This window comes from Drosophila subpulchrella, unplaced genomic scaffold, assembly GCF_014743375.2.
Source record: "Drosophila subpulchrella strain 33 F10 #4 breed RU33 unplaced genomic scaffold, RU_Dsub_v1.1 Primary Assembly Seq15, whole genome shotgun sequence".
Taxonomy (NCBI): Eukaryota; Metazoa; Arthropoda; class Insecta; order Diptera; family Drosophilidae; genus Drosophila; species Drosophila subpulchrella.
Window position 1 is genome coordinate 3,425,957 of NW_023665489.1, and position 24,565 is coordinate 3,450,521.

Genomic DNA, 24,565 nt, shown 5'->3' on the forward strand with positions numbered 1-24,565 from the left:
TTTTATTGGGGTTCTTTTGATTTCTAAATTAATTTTACAATCATAGAAAATATTATTCGTCAACATGATCGGACATGTTCCTCTAAGATAACCATCTTTGAATACTTTGGGTGTGCGACCTTTCTCACGTGCACAGCAACACCTGTGATAATGAGGCAAAAGGGTACGTGATCACACCTTTCCCCAATATGATCGGATATGTTCCTCTAAGATAAAAACCTTTGGATACTATGGTTGTGCGACCTTTCTCACGTGCACCTTTCTCACCTGACTATTAATTGCACATAATGAGGGGAAGGATACATGATCAATATTGTCACATGGGGATGTGGGGGCGATTGGGGCAATTAAGTATACTCTTTATAGACATGATCGTGACATTTTTATGAGCTCAAAGTCCAATAAAATCACTTAATTTATTGGATTATGTTAATTGTCCCAGAACCCGCTTATGTTAATGAGGGGGGAGGGGGGGGAGGGGCTTGGGGCCATTAATATGCTAATTTTCCCAGAACCCGTTTTTCCCTACTACTGAAGAGCACGCTTAAAACAAATGTAAATTAACTTTATTTTAGTTGCATCAAGTTAGCAGAAAAACTTTTAAAAATCCAACAGTTTTCTTATTGCACTGGAGCTCAATATTTTCGCAAGAGCTTGGGCTAGGCTGAGTCATTATCTCCCTCCAATAGTGTTCCATATATTCACGGTTTGGCGTTACCAACTCGTCAGTTTCCTCAAGCAATGACTTAATGCACCTTTTTTTATGTTTATCCCAGTTTCGCTGGACGACAGCGTACTGCTGCCTTCTTGTTTTTTCTCCTATTCCGAGGCCGCCGTGTCGGGGATAAACATTGGAGTGTGGTTTCCTCCCCCTCGATCTGCGCCCTATCAATGATAGTTTGCAGTTCTTGGGCTCTCCATTTGGAAGGACAAACTACGGGGCTATACCCGCGTAGCGCCAACAAGATTCCACTGTTCGACTGTTCTGATGGTGTGATTCGAGATGTTTCAGACGTTGATACTTGGGGGTTTTGCTCACTATTACTAGGGCGGCGCCGTATGGTTAGACTTTCAACTTTTGGGACGAGAGTAGATTGCCCCCTTATCTGCTTGATTTTTTCCCTATAATCGCCTCTCTATCTCAGCTTTTTAATTGTTTCGACGCTACGGTTCGTGAAATATACCGCTAGTTGCTTGTTTATGTGTTTAACTCCATTTGCCATGAGCTCAACCTCCTTTCTTGCCATCATTATCTTCTCTTACTCACACCACCTAGCCCTGACATCAACACGTTGACGAATATCATTAAGTACGTCTGGGTGTTGAGATCTCATGTGTACACCGAGTTCTCTTTGGCTTCCAAAGGACCACATACTGTACATGGCACTCCGATTGGAGTAGCCGCTGCACTTGGTTCATATTGGTCCCCTGGGAAGATTTCCAAAGGAGGTCGGGTCGTCAACGAATCCATCAGTATCCGAAGCCAATTTTCAATATTTGTGTTAGTTCCAATATTTTAAGATAGATAGATTCTAGATATGGCTTATGAATTACAGAATAATGTTCCCCTTCTGCACATCCGAGGATATGACTTATGAATTACAGAATAATATTCCCCTTCTGCATACCTAAATCTTTTTTTTTTTTTTTATCGCTAAGGAATGGAAACATTCAAAAGATACTAGATCTGCCATCTCCTTGTGTGGTCAGTATGTCTAGCATGCACGATTCATTGCTCTATCTGAACCTTCTTCACATTGAGGGTTCCACAACGTATTCGTACTAAAACCATCCTTACATGTTGTCATTGTGCGATGTTTATGCCTTCTTGATGTAGTGCCAAGGCAGCCGCCATTTAATATTCTGAACCAAGGGCTTAAGCATCGTCCAGCCTCTTGAGTATCCACTAAAGTACATGAACTGTCTAAAGCAGCCAAGACTCCCTCTCATTACCTGAATACTTATGATATGGCTATCATATTTGTTAAGAAGACCCTTTGCAATCAACCGTTTGACGGATTGACCACTCCAGATCCCCCTTCAGTTAATAGTGGCAGAGTGAAACTCAATGTCACCTGTAGCAACGAAAGTGCGCCGCAATTCACGTCTTGCGCTGGTGCCAAGAGTGTCCGTCTGTTGTCACCTGCACGTCAATCACATCAATGTGATTTGGTCGGAGTACCACCAGGTCGGGTTTATAAAGGCCGGATTCGCCCTGCAGACTTGGCTCAACAATAACCACGCAGCCTCGCTCCTCAAGTCCCCGCTTGATTCGATTTACTACGCAGTTGTGTCTAGCTACCTGCCTCCCATGCGAGCGAAAGCATTTTTGCATGATGTGGTTTGATATTTCTGGAGCATCACATCCTGCACGACACTGTCGATCCAACTCGTGCCTTCCCCTCGTAGTACGAGACTTCGTGGGTAGGGAATTTTTTCGCAGTTTGGTTCCGTCTATATATTCCTCTTCTGTTAGCAAACGCGTGGGTTGGCTAACCTTCATGGAGACCGTTACCATCAACAGACATGTACAATCTATTCGCCCAATACTCTTCTATTGCCGGACGCGATAACAATTCATTTTGTTCAGCTAGCAGTCTAACTCGGGCCCTTCGCTCTTCGTCTTCGATGAAAGAGCTGGCTACTTCGGATTGTTCGAAGTGAGGCAATTTTATGTTGCTCAATCGTTATAGGCGAAGCATCGGAGCCATCCATCTTATTGATGGAATCCCGAGTCCCCCACATTTTGGGGGGGTGGGGGGCTTGAACGAACTCTATCGGCACATAAGGTGGTAAATCTAGCCATTTACGCACATAAAATCGTATGAATTTGTCAGATTTTCGTAACACACCTATCGTCACACTCCCAAGGGTAAGCTTGTGATAGAGTTGTGGGATAAGGACGCTTCGAAGGGCTTGTGACAACTTTTGTAGCTTTGGACCAATGTCCTCGGCTTGGTTGCATTTCACTCTCCCGTTAGCATTGAAAATTATGCCTAAGTACTTCCACTCGTTAGTTCGCTTTAATGCCGAACACCCGTTGAAGCCTACGCGGAAGGTATGTGGATCTAACACAGTACACTTCTGTTTCGGCTGACCCTTCGTACCGATAGTGAAACACTTGTCGGCATAAGGGGTGACACCAACAGTAGCTAGATAGATAACTGTCTTGTCAAGCAATAATTGAAGCCCTACTAGAGTTTCCGCCAAATCGGAAACCGAACCAAATCGTCTGCAAACGCGGTTGCGTTTGTCATGGCATTTCCTACCTTGCTACCAATTTCGTTGGGAAAGGCTCTAAGTAAACTGTCGATGACCAGATTAAATAGAATAGGAGACAAAGGGTCACCCTGCTTCACTCCTCTCGCAGGGACGAATTCCTCTGAGCACCAACCTTCTCCGCAGAGACTAGTACCACCAACCTCGTACAAACTTTGTACGTAGTCGACGAAGTCTTTTGGTGCGACATATGCTTTAAGGGTGTTATAAATAGATGCATGAGACAAAGAGTCAAATGCCTTGCTTACATCCAGATTAGCTATGTAGCAAGATCTAAAGCTTTCATGGCTACTCCTCAGGACTAAGTCGACTATCGGCGCACTCGTCTGTAGGTAAAAATTAAAAGCTAAAAAGTAAAATAAACTGATGAGGTCAACCGGGTTGCTAATATTGTATTTAGCTGTATTACCAAGACAGATGGCCCCGATATTGGACGAAAGTCTTGCGGTCGCATTACCGTCCCCGTCTTCGGGATGAAGATGGTTCCGCCCAGTCGAATAAAGCGATGTAATTTACCGCACCATAGAGTTAGGTTCATTATGCGATGCATAATGCCTGACGGCACCTCCTTAGCAGATTTTGGAGTTATTCCGTCAGGCCCCGGAGAGCTAGACAATGCGAATCTTGATGCCCTAAGTTCGCGCTGTGCAATAGCGGACCATACCCTCTCAAGCGAGTGAACTGGAGTTGTCACTATATTTTCGTAAGAGCTTGGGCTAGGCTGAGTCATTATCTCTCTCCAATAGGGTTCCATGTATTCTTGGTTTGGCATTACCGACTCATCAGATTCCTCAAGTATTGACTTAATGCACCTTCCTTTATGCTTATCCCAGTTCCGCTGGATGACAGCGTACTGCTGCCTTCTGCTTTCTCTTCTATTCCGAGGCCGCCGTGCCGGCCTCGTCAGCGTGCGTCTTACACCCTGTGTCGGAAAAATTCCCTGAAGATAAGCGGATAAGCACTGGAGAGTGGTTTCCTTCCCCTCGATCTGCGCGCTATCAATGATAGTTTGCAGTTCTTGGGCTCTCCATTTGGAAGGACAAACTACGGGGCTATACCCGCGTAGCGCCAACAAGATTCCACTGTTCGACTGTTCTGATGGTGTGATTCGAGATGTTTCAGACGTTGATACTTGGGGGTTTTGCTCACTATTACTATGGCGGCGCCGTATGGTTAGAGTTGCAACTTCTGGGACGAGAGCCGATTGCCCCCTTATCTGCTAGATTTTCTCCTTATAATCGCCCCTCTGTCTCAGCTTTTTAATTGCTTCGACGCTACGGTTCGTGAAATAAACCGCTAGTTGCTTGTTTATGTGTTTAACTCCATTTGCCATGAGCTCAACCTCCTTTCTCGCCATCATCATCTTCTCTTACTCACACCACCTAGACACCACCTACACACCACCACCTAGCCTGGGAAGAGTTCCACAGGGGGTCGAATCGTCAACGAATCCATCAGTATCCGAGGCCAATTTTCATTTTTTGTGTTAGTTTCAATATATTAAGATTCCGTAGGGTCACCGACCCTACGGAAGATTTTGTTTCGCCGCTCAAATTAGCTGTTAAACAGATAAGCACGCTGTATAACATTACAGGGAAACACCACGAGGAGGTTTTGAGTCGACATGAGGGTAAATATGGCTTATGAAATACAGAATAATATTCCCCTTCCGCACTTCCGAGGATATGACTTATGAATTACAGAATAAGATTCCCCTTCTGCATACCTAGAAACCAGATCCCCTCAAGAGAGGCATAGTTATTCTCGCCGTTGACCCCCGCTTACTTGAATTTTTTCACTTTGACATTCAATGCACTGGGCAGAAGAGCAGCGAAGGAGCCGTTTCCGATCCCATTAAGTATAAATAATATAAATATAAATATAAATATATATTCATATGGGAGATATAAGATATAGTTGTCCGATCCGGCTGGTTCCGACTTATATACTACCTGCCAAAGAACTAAGACTTTTGGGAAAGTTTCAGCCCGATAGCTTTAAAACTGAGAGTATAGTTTGCGTAGAAACACACGGACAGACGGACATGGTTAGATCGACTCGTCTACTGATGCTGATCAAGAATATATATACTTTATGGGGTCGGAAACGTCTCCTCCACTGCGTTGCAAGCTTCTGACTCAAATCATAATACCCTCTGCTCATGAAGAAATGACTGCCGCAGATGATAAAATGAAAATCATTTAAAAGATTTGTTTAGCACTTGTCTCCTTCGAAGGCTCTAATGAATGAGCCGAACAATGCCGTGAAAAAATGAGGGGCGTGAGCCGAACATGGCCGCGGAGTAACCGCTTTAGTAGTAGTTCTTGCTTATGTTTAAAATACCTACGCGTTACCTATTGAAATATACCAAAATAACAGAGTAATGGGAATCGGACAAATACCGAAAAAATTGAAAATCTGTCTTCACTCTATAATCCCACAATTTGGTATTCAAGGAACTTTTGCATTTTATTTTTTTTTTGCATACATTTTTATTGATAAAGCTTTAACATGATTAAAGTCTAGCATTCGTCCTTGCAAGTACTGCCGCATTTTCCGAAGGGTAATTGCGGACACTCATGTACCGTGGCCTGACTATCGGCAGACATTCTCCTTCTATATAATGTATAGATCACAACCTTATGGCGTTGCTGGATGGCAAAAATTTCCTCAACATTTTGAAGAGAATGTCTAAGAGGCTAATTGGCCTGTAGGACCCCAGTTTGGCATCTGGCTTGCTGGTCTCGGGATAAATATGACTTCTGCGCATTTCCACTGAGATTTTTTTTATATGATATAGTTTTATTTTATGGTAACATTGATAACACATTGATAACATAACAACATGCTGGAGGCGAGTGGGTCAACATGAACTTCTAATTTGTCCAGCTGTCTCCTACTGTGCCTCGCCATTTCTTCAAACACAGAGGGAACCTCAAGGTCTCTCTTTATGGTCGTGTTGCGCACGTATGTAGAAATGACGATTTGCCGAAGAATTCTGTTTACAGCCCTTTCCAGTTTTTTGATTTGTGTACTTGCGGCAGTGCCCCACAGCTCAATTCCGTAAGTCCACTCTGGTTTTATAATCGTTTTATATAAAAGGAGTTTATTTCTTGTGGACAGTTTACTTCTCCTTTGAAGTTGCCACCACAGCTGACCATTTTTTGACTTCATACGCTTGGTTTTACCCAATATGTAGTCCTTCCATGTTAACTTGGAGTCCATGGTTAAGCCCAGGTACTTTGCTGCGTGGGCTGCTGCGGGATGGCTGCACCGTTTAATGTGACCGATGGGGAGATTCCTGGTCTCAGGAAGAAAGTTGTGTCTGTGGACTTTTCGGCATTGATGATGATGTTCGACCTTCTTAACCATGGTTCAAGATTTCCAAGTGGTTGCTGCAGGCCTTGTGCTGCCAGTACCAGGGTGTCCGCAGAGACCAGGAACGCTGTATCGTCCGCGTAGGTGCTTGTCATACTAAAGTTACCCGTAAGCATGGAAATGTCCGCGGTGTACATGGAGTACAGGATCGGGCTTCCTTGAGAGACTCCTGATGATTGCACCTAACATAGATCCTCCTATTTTCAAGGTATGCCTTTAGTGCCAGGCAAAATGGTTTAGGCCATGGTACAACTATACAAGATAGTCCCGTCGGCAAAATATAGTCCGTTAACGATACTCGCAATACGGGCAGGGGAAAGGGATAGCCATATCGCTGAAACACGTTAACGGACTGAAAGCCGAACGATTAGGCAGCCGACGGGACTACCTTCTGTATTTGTACCATGGTGTAGGCAGGCTGCGCTTGATCTTGTAGAGTAGGCTTTGGTGACAGACTCACTCGAAGGCTTGTATCACGTCTAAGAAGAAGGCTGCAGAGCAGAACCTTCTAGCTTCAAAAGAGTCCAAGACGCACCTGACCACTCTAAGGCACTGTTGAATATTTCCGCGTATGGTATGCGCAAGCCTATAGGACCAGGAACTGTGACGTTTCTTGTAGGTCTACCGGGTCGAAAGGCTGGAAGCTGCCTCTTAAATGCTTGGTATAGGCGTTGGCTTTCTCTTGGTTTGATCGACACCATACTCCGGCCGATAAGTTTACCGGTGCTATCCTCCTCGTGGGTCTCTTCAGGTACTTGGTGGCATTCCATAGGCTGTGATCTGTGCTGCAAGGTGTAGCAGAATCTTGTTTAGGTCCTTGCATGCCCTGTTGTACCCAGTTTTGGTCTATCCGGCTTCTGCTCACCTGCCAAACCCTCCTCAGTCGTCTTCTTTTGCTCACCATGGAAGCTAGTTCGGTTGACCAGAGGTAGTTGTCCCTGTGGGCTCTGCTGTGCACCGTCCGAGTGATTTTAGCCTCTGGGGTTGCGATGTTTATTGCCAAATGAACTTCTCTAGTGAGGTACTCCACCGCTTCGTCGATTTTAACTGGAGTTTCTAATTCCGGCTGGGGGTCCACATGATCTTCTAGCCAGCTTTTTGTATGCTGGGATACTTGTATTCCGCCAGATGAGTTTGACTGCAGCTGAGTTCCCCTGATATGAGTTGGTATACAATACATTGACTATGCTGTGATCCGATCGTGGCAGGCAACAGTGGATATTTTTGCTGGGTCAATTGCTCTGCCAAAAGCAAAGTCCAAGAGGTCCGGTATTTTAGCTGGATCAGTGGGCTAGTAGGTAGGCTCTCCAGTAGAATGGACGGTCCAACCCATTGCCTGGATGCATCCAAGAAGTAAGCCTTCTTTAGGGTTGACAGTTCGTGATCCCCACCAGGTTTTCTTCGCATTAAAGTCTACGCCTATTACGAACCTAGGTCCTAGGGTATAATGCGTTGATTGTGTCACAGCCGGAGATGGGAAAGTGCGATCTGACGGTGAAATGGGTCTCGGACACGAGCAGAATGTCGACTTGGTTAGTCTTTATGAAATGTTCCACCTCAGGCTTGCCCCTTTTCAAGAGGCTCGCGTTCCATATTGGTAAATGGATGTTTATGGACATTTGCGGTTCTTCTAGCCTTCAATATGCCTGTGTTTAGCTGTACGATTTTGATAAAGCGTGTCGAATGAGAAAAATGTAGAATGTGCATTTATGTAGTAGATCGTATAAAACGTTTTCGTCACAAAACTTGATATCAGAACTTTTGTTTATCGAAGGTGCGACCGTCACTAGATTTTCATCCAATCGAGTAAAACAAGCGGTATATGGCAAAAATAACCCAAAAATACATTATAGTGTACTTTTAAAGTTTCGTTTTTATACCCTTGCAGAGGGTATTATGATTTCAGTCATAAAGTATATATATTCTTGATCAGCATCACTAGACGAGTCGATCTAGCCAAGTCCGTCTTGTCTCTCAGTTTTAAATCTATCTGGCTGAAACTTTCCCAAAAGTCTTATATCTGTTGCAGGTAATATATAAGTCGGAACCAGCCGGATCGGACAACTTATAGCTCCCATAGGAATAATCGGAAAATAAATTTTTTTAAATGATATCATTGGTTGTTTTTAACATATAACCTCCTACGCTTGGAAATAACATTTTTTAATTAGTTCTGAATTTCAAATTTAATTTTATCAAAATCGGACGACTATATCATATAGCTTCCATAGGAACGATCGTAAAATTGGTGGGAAAATAATATGAAACAAGTTATAGCTTCGGTGTTTTTAGACATATATCTTATACTTTTGGAAATATCTTTATACCCTTGCAGAGGGTATATTGATTTCAGTCAGAAGTTTGCAACGCAGTGAAGGATACGTTTCCGACCCCATAAAGTATATATATTCTTGATCAGCATGACTAGACGAGTTGATCTAGCCATGTCTGTCTGTCCATCCGTATCTACGCAAACTGGTCTCTCAGTTTTAAAGCTATCGGGCTGAAAGTTTCCCAAAAGTCTTATATCTTTTGCAGGTAGTATATAAGTCGGAACCAGTCGGATCGGACTACTATATCTTATAGCTCCCATAGAAATAATCGGAAAAAAAAATAAAGAAAAAAATATATCTTTGGTGTTTGTTACAATATAACCTCCTACGCTTGGAAATAACATTTTTTAGGAAAATTGGTGGGAAAATAATATGAACCAATTATAGCTTCGGTGTTTTTTAACATATAAGCTCCTACGCTTGGAGATAATATTTTATAATTAGTTCTGAATTTCGAATTTAATTTTATCAAAATCGGACGACTATATCATATAGCTGCCACAGGAAATATCGGAAATTGGTGGGAAAACAATATGAAACAAATTATAGCTTCGGTGTTTTTTAACATATAATCTCCTACGCCTGGAAATAACATTTTTTAATTAGTTCTGAATTTCGAATTTAATTTTATCAAAATCGGACGACTATATCATATAGCTGCCATAGGAACGACCGGAAAATTGGTAGGAAAATAATATGAAACAAATTATAGCTTCGGTGCTTTTTGACATATTATCTTATACTATTGGGAACATCATTATTTGTATTTTTAAGAATTTCGAATTACATTTAATAATTACAACTGCAAGGGTATACAAACTGCGGCTTGCCGAAGTTAACTTCCTTTCTTGTTTCAACTTTTTATGGCCGATGGAGAGAAATAGAAGAAACTCATTACTTATTGAAAATATTAATTTTATAAATCATTACGCGAGCGATTTTATAATTTTTAAAGAATTTATAAATATTTAATTTAATTTGTGTACTACTTTTATATCTATTTACCATTTTAATATCTGATATTTTTGACACAACTAAATTTGAAGTCTATCGGCCAGAGACAGTTGAAAAACAAAACTTTAAAAGTGCAGTAAAAACTAAAATTCCCATGAATTCTGGCCATATACGACTTGTTTTATTCGCTAGGATGTAAACTTCAAGAAAAAATTCATGATTTTTCAGGATTTTTTCGCATTCTTGGCTGGCATTACTAAACCAATCATATTGTTCTATGGCAAAGTTTAGCTCTGATCTATTGACTTTGAAATGAAACAGAAACTGGCCTGATTGGGTGGTTAAGAGTCGAAATTAAAGATGAAATTCGAAAAGATAGAAATGTCACATTTTCAACTTTTAAAAATCTTTAAAAAAATATGGCATCGAAAAAAATGATAGTGGCATTTTTGTGCTCCGGTGTCCAAAGCTAACAGAATTTGCCATCGATCTTTTGGGCTTCCTTCATGGATGTAGTTTTAAAAAACATCTTTAGCACTAGCTGCAGTAAAAATGGTATCCAGAATAAAAAATTATTTTACGCTTTATGCTTGATTTTTTCAGCTCCTTGCGACCAATTTAGTGCTGAACACATATAAAAACAACAAAAGTAATATTTTAGAGCCCTAATTAGTCCGTTTCGACCAAAAAATGACGGCCGAAAATGATAAGATTAAAACCATTAATAAGATTTGTTCAGCAGCAAAGTATTTTAAAGTCGTATTAAAAGTGTTTGATTTTACCGACAAGTACACTATTAATTGCCCACAATTTTATACCCGTTTATAAGTTCATTTGTAAAGGCTTCGAACATTTATAAACGCTAGTTGAAGCTTTTTGAGTTAAAACGTTTGAAGTTAACATTCAAATGATTAAGTGAGCATGCCTTCTTAACCAAGCAAATCCCAGTAAATGTCATATATATTTGTCTCTTTCGATTATTAGAGTGAAGCCAGATTTTCATTATTCGGTATTTAGTATACAGTAGTCTGATTTCCATTATTCGATAGTTTTGGTATTTTTCAATAAGTACGGTATTTTAGGGATTTTTTGATAGGGAAGGCGAAGGTATTTTTATTGGTGAATGGCCACTCCTTTCGACCTGCTTCCATCTGCGCAATCGGAATTGGATCTTTCCCGTGGCATGTTCTCAATTAAAGAGAGTACATATCCGGCACGCCCACAACAAAATAAAGTCCAGTTAATTTTTTTTTGTATTTAAGTCACTGATTGTTATTTTAAAACAAATAAATAAATAATCTACGTTATGTCCAAAAGTTAATAATTTTAATTTGTATTCATCAAGCTATAACATGGTTAATATCTCGCACTCATCCTTGCAAGTGCTGCCGCATGTTTCGATGGGTAATTTCGGACTGTCTTGTGTACCGTGGCCTGACTGTCGGCAGTCATTGTCCTTAAATATAATGTATAGATCACAACCTTATGGCACTGCTGGATGGCTTCATTTCCTCTCCCGAATTGATTTTTATTTCCTTCTTCTCAAATCCATGGCGCAGGGTACATCCAGGAGTTGCATCGTTTCTTCCAAGTCTTCCGGGTCCCACAAGTCGAAGGGCTGAGAACTGTTCTGCAAGGCGTTGCAACTCCTGGCCAGAGCTACACCATACTCAGGTCGTTGTTTTGACTGGAGATATTCTCTTTACAGGCCGTTTGAAGAATTTGGTTTTTTTTTTTGATTTGATACGTTTTTATTTACATCTGCCCAGGGGGCAATAAATTAAATGTTTTGAAAAAATTGAGTGTAAGTTAACAAAAGTTTTTGTGGTGAGGAGTATTTGGAGTGTACAAAATAGGTGGGGGTGGTTAATGTGTGTATGTGTGAGTTTTGGTAATTACATCATTATAATGATGCATTAAGATCAGGGGACCCTGAAGGGCAGGTCCGTGGGGTGCTATCTTTTTAAGCGCCGAGGTTGCTCTTCAAGCACTCTGGAAGCGAGTGGGTTTGCGTGGGCTTCCAGTTTGTCCAGGTGCCTTTTGCTGTGTCTTGCCACCTCTTCAACCGCTGTGGGAAGCTTTAGGTCTCTCTTAATAGTGGTGTTTCGCACATAGAAAGGCGCATTTATTATTATTGTCGCATAATTCTTTTTTCGGCTCTTTCTAGTTTCTTGATGTTTGTACTAGCTGCAGTGCCCCATAACTCGATTCCATATATCCACGCAGGTTTTATTATGCTTTTGTAAAGAAGTAGTTTGTTCTTTATGGACAATTCTTCGTTGGAATAGCCACCACATTTGTCGGTTTTTTGATTTCATGAGTTTTGTTTTACCCACTATGTGCTCTTTCCACGTTAATCTGGGATGCAGGGTTAGACCCAGGTATTTAGCCGTAAGCTGTTGTGGGATGGCTGGACCGTTTAGCATAACCGATGGGGATATTCCTGGTCGCAAGGAGAAGGTAATATGCGTTGACTTTTCTGCATTGATGATGACGTTCTTTTTAGCCATGGTTCGATATTTAAAAGAGCTTGTTGCAGGCCTTGCGCTGCCAGTGTCAGGGAGTCCGCAGAGACTAGGAACGCCGTGTCGTCCGCGTATGTGCATGTCATGTTGTGGCTACCCGTGGGAATGGGCATGTCCGCGGTGTACACAGAGTATAAGATTGGGCTAAGTACGCTGCCTTGGGGGACTCCGGCGGCCACTTCGTGGAGAAGTATTTGGTGGCTATTTAAAGATTGTGTTCAGGGCTACAGGGCTCGAGGTACGCCAGGTAAGCTTCCAGCGATTTACTAAAGTGTAAAAGCATTCTGTTGATATCATTGCATGCCCTGTTTAATGCAGTCTTTTCGGTCCGCCTTCTGCTGACCTGCCAGACCCTCCTCAGTCTTCTCCTCTCTCTTATTTGTCTTTTATCAGCCAACTTTTTTTGAGCTAAATATTTTTTTTAAAGACTTACTGTTTATGTGATTTTGTGGACTGTAATCTTTTATTAGGTTTCCATCTGGGATTGTTCCTCAGATATTTTACCTCAATATCATCTGGGGAGAAATGATCTAGGCATAACAACAGTGATGAACTGCTCGCAACAAAGTCTTCCGAAAATTGGCACTTTTACGCCCATTTCATTAAAGTCGTTGGATCCTTTTTGGAACCCCAAACAATTTAAGGCTGGGGAAATCGCGCCTAGATTTTTGGCAGTGGGGCAGGCTGCACTCGTTTCCACTGATCTGTGATCTTTTATTCTCGGCAATGACCATAAGGGCATTCAAATGGGCTAATTATAACTTTCTAGAAATAATCTATTGGAACTCAAACCTGTGTCAATAAGCAACAGCACCAGCAGGAAGTAAAATTGGCGCTCGAAATTACAAAACGACGTCAGCAATTGAAATTGTCTTATATTTGCACCATTTAGCCCAACTAATACACGCACTTCTATTTTTATATCTCACTGATGCAGTTATAAACTTTTAGTCGATGGAAAAGCGTTTAAATATATAAAATCTTTAAACAGTAGCCATTAGGAAGCTCTATGTAATTGTTGGCTTTAAGAAAACGCGCGTTTCTTATCCCACCCAGAAGCGCGGGCTTTTTAAATCAAATCTAATGTAAATGGCGCAAAATCATTTAACCAAGTTTCATTTTCATATCAAATACTTTAAATGGGTAATGGGTAAATAAACAAGGAAGAACGCTGTAGTCGAGTACCTCGACTATCAGATACCCGTTACTCAAATAACAAACTTTAAAATAAATATGCCTTCATGTATGTTTATCGCCGCTCGAATTTGCTCCCGATTACTATGTTAAAATCGGTTTCCAGGGAACACCACGAGGAGGCCGTTGCTTTGCAACGGGGTCTTTCAAACCAAAATTCAATTTTGGGGACCTTCGAATCGACTTGAGTTGTCTAACTTTGTACAAATTTGAAAACTCCATGTTCCCCAAAAATTTTGTTTATCCGTACCATACGGAAGAAATAATTATTAATGGTACCAAATAAATTAAAATATATATTTTACTTATTTTACGTTACTACAACCTACTCATACTTTTTTTTTTGTTTTTTATTTTTTTCAATAATTTGCTACAATAATACCTATTTAGTTTTTATAAAATAAAGTTAAATGTAATAAAAAAAATTTTTGGTTCTTTTTTTCAGTAAGAAAAGAAAAAACATTAACAATTAAATAGTTAGCATAAGCTAACTACTTAATTTTCTTTGTTTTTGTTAGGAATATTTATTTTACCTTAATATTAGTTAATACTTGTGTTTTTTGTAAGACATACAGACAGACAGCCAGCCAGCCAGCCAACCAAACAGACAGACCGACAGACAGACAGACATTCAGACAGACGGACATTCAAACAGACAGACATTCAGATAGACAGACAGACAGACAGACAGTCAGACAGACAGACAGACAGACAGACAGACAGACAGACAGACAGACAGACAGACATTCAGACAGACAGACATTCAGACAGACAGACAGACAGACATTCAGACATTCAGACAGACAGACATTCAGACAGACATTCAGACAGACAGATAGACATTCAGACAGACGGACAGACAGACATTCAGACAGACAGACATTCAGACAGACAGACAGACAGACATTCAGGCAGACAGACATTAAGACAGACAGACAGACATTCAGACAGACAGACAGACAGACAGACATTCAGACAGACAGACAGACATTCAGACAGACAGACATTCAGACATTCAGACAGACAGACAGACAGACATTCAGACATTCAGACATTCAGACAGACAGACAGACAGATAGACAGACAGACAGACAGACAGACAGACAGACAGACAGACAGACAGACAGACATACAGACAGACAGACAGACAGACAGACAGACAGACATACAGACAGACATTCAGACAGACAGACATTCAGACAGGCACACAGACACTAAATTTTTTTTTTGGTTTTTTTGTTTTTTTTTTTAAATATATATTATTAATATTATATTTAAGTATATACATATGTACACTACCTACTCTGCCTCCCTTATGCTAACTAATATACCACTGTGGTAGCTATACGTGGTCTCAAATGTGCGCGCAGTGGCCCTATGATCGAAAATATTTGAAAACGACCAATCAATATGCGTATTGCAATTGGTTGTGGACGAATCCAAATCTAGTAATAAACTGAAACCTTTTGCATCTGCTAAAAAATCGAAAATGCTCCTACAGCAGCCAGAGATGGAATGAAGGCACAAACTAAAATCTCCTAACACTAAACAATTACTATTTAAAAACGTGTGCCGCTGAAATAAATCCTTAAGTTCTGTTTCAAACTTTATCAACGGATACGTCGGACTTTTATATATAACAATAATCCCTAAAGAACGGTACTTAAAGGTGGCAAACTCGAACACTGGAGAGGCTAAATTTGTAGAATTAGCAAAAAAGCGACCACTTGAACAAAGGCTAACATTCTCAAAAAGTTCGTTTCGAATGAATACGAGAATGACTCTTTTTGGCCGAGCTCCTCTAGCTACTGACTGGCAATCTAGTCGCACTGCTGGGGTAAAGCCAGGAATATCATATGCTTCATTGGAGTATGTGAAAGCCTCAACGAAGCACAAAAGTGAAGACTTAAGCATTAGCTGATCGCAACATACAAGGGTGGTCAAAAGTATTTTCACAAAAAAAAAGTTAAATATACTCATAATTTGAACTTACATCTTGTTAACTTTGGCATCAATGGAAAGGTAATTTAATTGCCGTTTGAATGATACAATACATTTCTTAACCCATTCAGTACTTATTGAAAAGGACGAATTTGTGTGAAAATGTCCTTTTTGAACTTTTTTCCTCGACTTGAAAACTTAAATTTTTTGATGCAAAAAGTTTCTTCAAACAAAAATAATAGTAACTGCAAAAAGAATTTTTCAAAAATCATTTTGCTTATATTTTTTATGATTTTTTAAAGGTGACAATGTCGGAAAAAATTTGTATGAAAAAGAGAAAAATATGGCTAAAATGCATGTTTCTAAGCATTTTCAAAAAATTTTAAAAAAATATAAGCAAAATGATTTTTGAAAAATTCTTTTTGCAGTTACTATTATTTTTGTTTGAAGAAACTTTTTGCATAAAAAAATTTAAGTTTTCAAGTCGAGGAAAAAAGTTCAAAAAGGACATTTTCACACAAATTCGTCCTTTTCAATAAGTACTGAATGGGTTAAGAAATGTATAGTATCATTCAAACGGCATTTAAATTACCTTTCCATTGATACCAAAGTTAACAAGATGTAAGTTCAAATTATGAGTATATTTAACTTTTTTTTTATGAAAATACTTTTGACCACCCTTGTACATCGCTAATGTGACAGTGCAAGCTTTCCGTATTATGGAAAAAGACATGAAGGTTCGGACTATTGAGTAAGCAATCGAAATGGGTATTCAGTAACTTAGCGGAACGCAATTCTCGGAGCTCTTCTTCTGAAGCTGAGTCCTGGACGGATCTTGGAGGGACGAAAGGTCCAATGATATAAAGACCTCCTGCACTTCTGCCTCTGCTACAGGCTACATACAGTGCAGCTCTCTGCATTCCTGGACTAGTGTGAACCACCACTTTGCTGTACGTAGCTCCTTGTCTTTTGTGAATAGTAATGGCTTCTGCAGGTACCACTGGAAACTGCTTTCGGTCAATGGTAGTGGCCTGGCTAGAATTAATCTGAAAGCTCTTGATAATCTTAACAACTGGGGTCCATGAAGGCTCTTGACGGTGACTGCACTTTGATCGTGCACTAACTCCTATGCTTCATCTAAAAATTGTATCCAAAGAATATTCGGAGTGTTGGACTTACTGAAGCCTATCTCCCTAAGAACACCTGTGGCTCCATTAACGAGACCATCTGATGTATATACATTGACCGTCATCATATATTTAGCAGTGGTTTTTAAAATCAGTGAGGTACACAAACCTTGTGTTTCAGATGTTTTTAATACCCTAGCTTGTTCCAGACATTTGTTCCTCTGCTCTGAGCTAAGTTGTGCAGACTTAACTGAGTCTATAGCTTCCGAGTTAAACTGATCAGTGGGAATCGAACTGAGCTTCTCCCTATTGCACCGATCTGTGTCCTGATTGTTTGAGAAAAGGTGAATTGCGGTATTTGGTACTTGACTTTCATCGGAAATTCGGGTTCTAAGTAAGCTTATATCATCAGACGACATTTGGCCGGACGCCATGTTATTGAGTGCAATTGCAAACGGCTGGTCATCTCGCTGTCGCATTATCTCTGTGAGTTCGAAAAACTTAAAAGGGCTCCACAGGTAAGATCCAAATATAGCACTGTATGGATCATGCGACGGCGGCTGAAAAATCCAACGATCAAATACTGGCCGCAATTGTCTAAGATCGCCGAACACGATGACCGAAATACCTCCGAAGGGAGCATCAACGTTGGAAAAAATTTGCTTTTGGCGAGAGTCCAAATGGGAAAACATTGTTGTGCCGACCATAGAAATTTCGTCTATTATAAGAACTTTTAGATCAATAAATCTAGAACGCAGGGTATTTAACAAATCAGGGCTTAAGCTCCTAAATGCAGACCCAGCCTGATTTACAGGGAGAGAGAACATGGAATGAAGAGTGGAGCCTCCGATTCCAAAAGCAGCTTTGCCTGTGGGAGCGCACAATAATATTTTAACCGAAGTTGGGTCGCATCCTGCTCTACCATTATACTCCTTGGAAAGGGACTGAAATAGCGTAGAAATAAGTCTACTCTTGCCGACACCTGCTCCGCCTCCTACGAACTCATAAAAACTAGCATTTCTTCGTGCATTATGCAAAACATGCGTTAAAAAGGTTTTTTGCTTCAATTTAAGGGATCTAACCAAAGTTGCTAAGTTTTCAGCGGAAATAATTGGCGGGAGCTTTATTATCCGGATATTGCTATCCGGATCAATTTCTTGAACATTATTGTTTAAGTTTAAAACATTTATTCGAAAAGATATTTCCGGAAAAGCTAGGGCCCTAAACTCCTCATTAACTGCGGCCTCCTCATCTATATTTTCCTCATTATTCTCCTCTACTTCCATGGCCCTTCTAAGCGCGTCTTCCAAACTTTCTATGGAATTAAATCTATCAAAATTGGCTTTTATAGCCTCTTCATTCCCTAGGTAAAACTCCTCACAATTTCTCTGTACTAAATCTACCTGTTCGTCTCTCCACGGAGAAAAAAGCATCACTAATGCTCTAAAATAATTCTGTCTATCTATATTAATATTAAAGGGGCTATACCTAATAATACTCGGCCTATTCCTTTCTCTAATAAAACCACTACCGTCGCGAAGCGCGAAATAAACTTCTCCTAAAATATCATTTTTTTCTTCAGCTTCATTGTCATTATTTCTCCCTTGACGAGTTCTTCCCCGGCTTTTTGAAAACTCATAGTTTGCAGCAAAATCGGCTAAACACAGGCCTTCATGAGAATCTGGGCATTGTTCGTATCTGTCCAGCAAACCTTTCTGAAAGATGTCAGTGGAATTCTGAGGCATATTTCGCAGGACGCTTGTAGGTCTAAGCATACGAACTCGTTGTTCTGGAGGGAAGGTGTTTACGTGAACGCATTTATTGCTAGATTCTGACAACGCCAATCCCAGACAACAATATACGGCCTCTTGAGCAGAGATCTCAGTGCCCGAAACATATTTGTGACCAAGATACTGTAGCTTTTGCCGAATGCTTGAATTGCCTCTTCGAATGTCATTAGCTACTTCTCGCATTAACTTCGAAATACCCTTTTGGGATTTGTTAATATAATTAATTATGTAGCTACAGCAAGCAAAAGGGTCCAAAATTAACTGGATATCCATATATGCCCTTTGCATAGAAAGAATGAATTTCTGCAAATGTTGTCTTCAGAAAAATCTGTGGTTCTTTCAAACTAGACCTAATAGCATATGTAGTCCTCGTAACTGAGGCTCACCTGATCATGAGAAAGAAAATTTTCAAATATGCTAAGACGGCTAATCAAATCATCTGATTGATCGCGAAGCAAAAGCTACGAATTTTTTTTAGGTTTTCGTGGTGAAGAAAAAAGTTTTGAGTTTCTTCAGGAAGTGGCTTCAATATTTCCGTTGGGGGCATTGAAGGATATGGAATACTGAATCGACAAACAGATTGTCCACGCACCGTTTTAACACACGAATGCCCGTGCTTTTGCTTTTGGTATTCAACATACGGAGCCAAATCTGTGTTTGTAACATCCACAGTTACAAACTGATCAATGAAGGCTATTACACTAGACATAGATTCTTCATTGTTGAAATCTACTTCCGGGGCATCTTTCAGCCAAAACATACCGTGAATATGAGGTGAACCTCTCTGTTGAAACTGAACTCGCCAATAATAGGTAGTAACAAAATTACTTCCAAAGATACCCCCATGTTTCTTCATTAACTTAAGAACTTCCCTATATCTATAATCAAAATATCTAGCACACGTCACTGGGTCTGTCCTAATCAGGCGCGCCTTTTCCCTAAATTGTACATTTAAAGCTTCTTCTTCATTTATTTCAACCCTATCTACATTGCGATTGAGCAGTACTATCAGCTCTGGCCACCTAGTTTTAGCGGCCGACAGAGTTATAAAGAAAGTTGGCAAACCAAACTGGCGAATCATAGCCATGACTTTCTTCTTTTCTTCTTCCCAGTGAGCAGGAGACGTGCGAATATCTTTAAGAATTCGATATCCATCATCATGGCTAATTACGTTGCCCATAAAATCTTCATCAAGTACGTTAGCAGCTGTTATAGCGCTGGAGGCGCTGCGCTCACGTAAGCAAGTTGAAATATTGTTTCGAATTTTAATTAATTCCAACTTCTTATAATTGAAGAATAAATTGTCAGTTCTACAACCTCTTCTATCTACGTTTCTAAGCTCAGACCTTACTACGGTTGTATAACTCTCTGAAGATGGTCTCTTGACGCCAGCATATATGCTTGGGAACGCTAATTCTACAGAGTCAGCATCGATAATCACGTCGAGAGGTCTTCGGCCCTCACCTGGAGCCATTGTAATTCTCGGAATTCCTACATTGTGTGTCTGGTTATTCTCAAGCATCGTTTCTTGTCCTCCAGGATTTAGCTCTTCGGCTTCCGTATTCTCATCGGAATTAGTCGCCTCCGAATCCTGCTGGATGGCTGATTGCTCCTCTACTTATGATAAGTCTGCTTGAGATGCTTTGAAGGGAACAGTTTCGGTTGTAAAATCAGAGATCCACTGCTCGTTTACTGACACATTATGCTTTCTGTAAAGCTTGGTATTCACTATGTATCTAATAGCGTCAGCAATTTTAGAAGGCCTTATGGTCTCTGCCATGAAATCATGTCCATATTCCATTCTTCGCTTGAAGTGGAGCTGTATAACCTCAGCTTCATTAAAAGCTCGTGGGAGGGACGTCACAATATTGCTTACTGGAATTGGAACATTTACAACAGCTCCTTTTATAGCACTCTGACGCTCATGACCTATCGACTTAATAATCATAAATGGAAGGCGAGGTGAAATCAGTCGTTCCTCCAAGGTAGTAAGCCCCCTTAAGCAATGAGGAATTTCTGGGAAATCTAGGCCGTTGGAAATGGCACCTTTGGGCTTTCTGCCGGCTTTTATATTGCTGTGACAGGTTGCACAGAACCTAAAAGATTCACCAGTGAAAGCAAGCTGGCTTGCATTTTGGTAAATCTCTTCCCTGAACTCGCAATGTTCTTCTAAATAGGCTCTAGAAAGCTTATTTATTTGCTTTGGGAACCACAATCCTTTACAACAGGCAAATCTGATCGGGACCAAGCTTCACTTTTCTATTAAAAGTGGCTATAAGAACTTCCAATTCAGTAGGTCTTCTACTGGGCCTATGCTCCTGAGACATAATAAGCCGTATCTCCTGACTTCGGATTGAGCTCCGAAGGTTTTCTGCTTCCCTGTTTCCACTAAGGCTTCTATACTGACTAATTCTTTGACTTATATTTTGAATTGCATCGATGGCTGCTTGTCGAGCAGCTATACGTGCACTTCGTCGAGCCAGTGTATTCCTCGCCTGCTCGACGACCCTGCGATCCCTAAAACTTCTACACTGGTCGGCATATGTATTTTGACAAAACAAAAGTTAAGTATACTCATAACTTGAATTTACTTCTTGTAAACTATAGGCATCAATGGAAAGGTAATTTCAATGCCGTTTGAATGATACAATACATTTCTTAACCCATTCAGTATTTATTGAAAAGGACGAATTTGTGTAAATCAACTTTTAAATTTTTTTTTAAAACTTTTTTCCTCGACTTGAAAACTTAAATTTTTTGATGCAAAAAGTTTCTTCAAACAAAAATAATAGTAACTGCAAAAAGAATTTTTCAAAAATCATTTTGCTTATATTTTTTATGATTTTTTGAAAATGCTTAGAAACATGCATTTTAGCCATATTTTTCTCTTTTTCATACAACTTTTTTCCGACATTGTCACCTTTAAAAAATCATAAAAAATATAAGCAAAATGATTTTTGAAAAATTCTTTTTGCAGTTACTATTATTTTTGTTTGAAGAAACTTTTTGCATCAAAAAATTTAAGTTTTCAAGTCGAGGAAAAAAGTTTTAAAAAATAATTTAAAAGTTGATTTACACAAATTCGTCCTTTTCAATAAATACTGAATGGGTTAAGAAATGTATTGTATCATTCAAACGGCATTGAAATTACCTTTCCATTGATGCCTATAGTTTACAAGAAGTAAATTCAAGTTATGAGTATACTTAACTTTTGTTTTGTCAAAATACTTATGCCGACCACTGTAGCTGTAGCTCTCCTAGCCCTATCCTGCGCTCTTTCCAACAGGCGATCCTGTGTTGATCTAACCTGTGCTCGTTGCAGGGTATTTGCTTCTTGCTCACCCGCACGATACGTAGGATCCAAGCGCCTAATTGAGCGACGCCGAGTATCGGCTGCTTGCTCATCCGCACGGAAATCAGGATTTAAGCGCCTTTCCTAGTGGTCAGCAGTATTTTGAACCTGCTCTGTAGCTCGGTCTTGGCTATTTCGCCGCCTAATTGAACGACGCCGAGTATCGGCTGCTTGCTCATTCGCACGGAAATCAGGATCTAAGCGCCTTTCCGAGTGGTCAGCAGTATTTTGAACCTGCTCTGTAGCTCGGACTTGGCTATTTCGCCGCCTAATTGAACGACGCCGAGTATCGGCTGCTTGCTCGTTCGCACGGAAATAAGGATCTAAGTGCCTTTCCGAGTGGTCAGCAGTATTTTGAGCCTGCTCTGTAGCTCGGACTTGGCTATTTCGCCGCCTAATTGAACGACGCCGAGTATCGGCTGCTTGCTCGTTCGCACGGAAATCAGGATCTAAGCGCCTTTCCGAGTGGTCAGCAGTATTTTGAGCCTGCTCTGTAGCTCGGACTTGGCTATTTCGCCGCCTAATTGAACGACGCCGAGTATCGGCTGCTTGCTCATTCGCACGGAAATCAGGATCTAAGCGCCTTTCCGAGTGGTCAGCAGTATTTTGAGCCTGCTCTGTAGCTCGGACTTGTCTATTTCGCCGCCTAATTGAACGACGCCGAGTATCGGCTGCTTGCTCATTCGCACGGAAATCAGGATCTAAGCGCCTTTCCGAGTGGTCAGCAGTATTTTGAACCTGCTCTGTAGCTCGGACTTGGCTATTTCGCCGCCTAATTGAACGACGCCGAGTATCGGCTGCTTGCTCATTCGCACGGAAATCAGGATCTAAGCGCCTTTCCGAGTGGTCAGCAGTATTTTGAACCTGCTCTGTAGCTCGGACTTGGCTATTTCGCCGCCTAATTAAACGACGCTGAGTATCGGCATCGACTCCACGAGCGGTAAGATTAAGGCGTCTTGACCTACGAGCCCTGCTCTGCATCCCTGACTAAAAAATTTTCCGTTCGCCTACGATGAGCTTCTATATTTTCTACCCTCTCCATCTCTGCATACTCAATGTTTTCCCTATTTGCCCTATTTCTTAATAATTGATTCCTAGCCCGTTGAGATGGAGTAGATCTATTTAGTCGAGGCATTTTTATAAAAATATTTAAATTTCCCTAATGGAAAATATATCTTTAAAATATAAATATTAAATACAATTTTATAAAAAAGGATTAGTAAAGCTATATTAATAGAACTATAAGTGCAAGTCCTTAAAAGACGAAACTTATAACCCTATTACGATTTTATTAGTTAAATACGTTTATTGAAAATATGAAATAATAATATTCAAAGAAAAAGTCTTTAAAAAGACCTAGTTTTAAAATATTATTATAATGGTAATAAGGTTGATACCTAACAAATATTATTTAAATATTAAAACCCTTAATTAAGTGAATAAGTAAATACCTTAATTTATAAATAGAATTATGAGTGTTAGTCTTCAAAAAGACTAAAACTTTAGGGCTATTAGATAATAAATATCTAAATTTTAAAATAATATTAAAAAAGCCTTTAAAAAGGCAATTTTCTTATATTTCTATAAGTAAGAAAAAGTGCGAAGCGATTAGAAAAATTGAAAATCGAAAATTTAGTCGGAAAAAATTTTAAATATGAAAATAGAAATGTTTATAATTTTAAATGAAACTACTTTAAAATGAAAATGAATAGAATGAAAAAAATTTCAAATCGGAAATTTACCAGAAAAAATTTACAATATGAAAATAGAAATGTTTATTATTGTTAATATAATTACTTTAAAATTGGTACTTAGCAAAGTGCGCAGCAACCTGTCATCAGCAAATCGCGGCCGCGCCGTCGGCAGAAGCAGCAAAACCTCGCGTCCGCGCAAAAACACAAATTTACGTTAACTTTTAGCAAAGGAAAAACACAAATTTACGTTAACTTCTTAGCAAAGGAAAATTAATTTATTGATTTTACGTTAAATTGCTTGCAAAAGTTAATTTACGTTAAGATTTTCGCTTTTAAATTGGAAGACACTTGGAAAATTCGCAAAAATCGCATTCGACACACGAGCAATAGTTTCGCTTACGATGGTTAGTCGTAGACTAAAGAGATAACAGAAGATTTACAGCGCTTTAAAGTTTTTGCCCTCCAATTTTACGTGCACGGATTTTCGGTCCTTTTTCCCGAAATATACTTCTCTTTTGGCGCATAAAAATGCACAAAGAGAGAAAATGCTATGAGCAAAAAGCCCTCCCTCCCGCGCCCTTTCTATTGTTTTTGCAATTTAAATCATACATTAACCTGGTCGGAATTTGGTAAATACAACTGGTAGACCAATTAACTGGTGTTCGGGTAGAGCCAAAAGGGGAACAAAATAAAGTTGTTTATTATTCAATAGAGTAAGTTAGCCGCGCACTGTGCTCTCTCTTAGCGTTGGCAGAGCTTTTCATTCTCATTTTCTTGTCCCGCTTTTGTTTCAGCTTGCGCCGAGAAAGAGTTATATTCGCCGCGCAATTCAGCTTGCAACTACCCTGCAGTACCATTCAGCGCTTATTGAGCACTCAATCACTGCAAAAAGCTCATCACTGAGCGCTCAATAAGCGCACAATTTGTATGGAACTATGTGCTGAAATTAACATAGGCATGTCCTAGGGTTCATCAGTGCTCAAAAAATAGCACGCATT